At 32.1% G+C, this 1,805-nt stretch overlaps 1 non-coding gene across 1 annotated transcript; it reads right to left on the reverse strand.

Moving 5' to 3' along the window:
* Window positions 1-1,299: 1,299 nt before the first annotated feature.
* LOC128032882 (small nucleolar RNA R71) lies at window positions 1,300-1,407 on the reverse strand. The gene has a single exon (XR_008189223.1). It is a non-coding gene; the product is annotated as a small nucleolar RNA R71 (small nucleolar RNA).
* Window positions 1,408-1,805: the final 398 nt, after the last annotated feature.

A 1,805-nucleotide genomic window follows, 5' to 3' on the forward strand; every position in this document is an offset into this window, starting at 1 on the left:
AATGAAGGAATGAATTATTAAACGTATTGAAATTATAATTAATTGACATATTATTTAATTTGTGCATGTTTAATCTTCTAAGGTAGTTGAATGTTAAATTAGCAACGGTATTAAACTATACATTAGCCTTGCATAACTTGCAAGATTACTATGATTAAACTATTTCAATATAAAAATATATTGTTGCCTCACTTAATCTTATATGTGCTTATGAAGATTGATTAATTGTTTCAATTGACATTGAAAAAATGTTTAAGAGATTGATTAATTTAGTTAACAAATTACCAAGTTGCCGTGAAAATATCCATAACAAGATGAAAATGGGTTTAGTAATTCTAAGTTAAGGAATGTAATCAATCTAGCACAATTATGTCATCTTGATTAAAACCATATTTTGAAATCATGCATTGAAATTTTTATTTTTATTTTATTTTACTTAGTTAAATTTTAGTTTTTAATCACTTCCTCAAAATAAAAATATTTTTAACCACCAAAGTGTTTGATTTACACTTCATAAATATTTTTCTTTCATGGTCTCTGTGGGTACGATAACTCAATATTTACTTGTCACTTTATTACTTGTTGCGATGTGTACACTTGAACATTTCCGTCGTTCAAAGTTTTTGGCGCCATTGCCAAGGACTATTTTAAAAGACATTATTTGTGAAATTGTTAATTTTGCATTTTGGTCTTTTTTTTGTTAAATTTTAAATCCATATTTTTTTGTCTTTGTTTTAAGTGTTTAAGAGTATTGATCAAATTATTGACTTACTCCTCGTAAACCCTAAAATTGAAATGACTTTCAGATAAAGAAGAAGACAAGTGAACCAAAGAAGTACTAAATAGATGAATTTTGAAAATCAAAACCAAAATCCAGGAGGAACATTTGTTTATAATACTCATAATCTGATCATTGTTGCTAATGATAGAAACTGTGCCATTCGACAATATGCCATTCCTCTATTCAACGAGCTCAATTCGAGTATTAGGAGACCAAGAATCGAGGAACAACAATTTGAGCTGAAGTCGGTTATGTTCCAAATGGTTCAAAATATGGGTCAATTTAGTGGGATTCTTACTGAGGATCCACATCTTTATCGTTGGCTAGTCATAAAAGTAAGTGACTAATTTAAACTAGTTAGGGTGATTTAGGACGTATTGAGACTGATATTATTTCCATACTCTTTAAGAGAAAGAGCACAAGTGTGGTTGAACTCCCTACCGTCCGGTTCCATAACTACATGGCAGGAGTTGGTTTAACGTTTCTTAGTGAAATATTTCCCATCATCTTCAACCGCCAAGATCCGAAATGAAATCACTTCATTTCAGCAACTTGATGAAGAATCTTTATATGAGGCATGAAGGCAGTTCGAAGGAGTTATTACTAAAATGCCCTCATCACGACATTCCTTACTACGTTCAAATGAAGACTTTCTATATTGGTTTCAATATTCATAATAGAATGATTGTGGACTCTTCGGCAGATGTAGCCCTACTTTCTAAGTCTTATAACAATGCTTATGATATTATTGAAAGAATTGCCAACAATAACTATCAGTGACCAACCAACTGAGCAGCCTCAGAAAGACGAGTAGCAGGAGTACATGAAGCAGACACACTTCCTTCTTTGGCAGCCCAGGTATCCTCTATCTCTTCTATGCTTAAGAACATAATTGTTAATGGTTTCAATGATAACCTATAACGCCCCAGAATTTGGGCCTAGAAGTATTGGGCCTTGAGCAAGGGACCGGTTAGGAAGCTGAGCATAAAAGTTTATGTGAGCTAGGAATTAACACAAAAGTATA

The sequence above is a fragment of the Gossypium raimondii genome, chromosome 9 (genome assembly GCF_025698545.1).
Source record: "Gossypium raimondii isolate GPD5lz chromosome 9, ASM2569854v1, whole genome shotgun sequence".
Classification (NCBI taxonomy): domain Eukaryota; kingdom Viridiplantae; phylum Streptophyta; class Magnoliopsida; order Malvales; family Malvaceae; genus Gossypium; species Gossypium raimondii.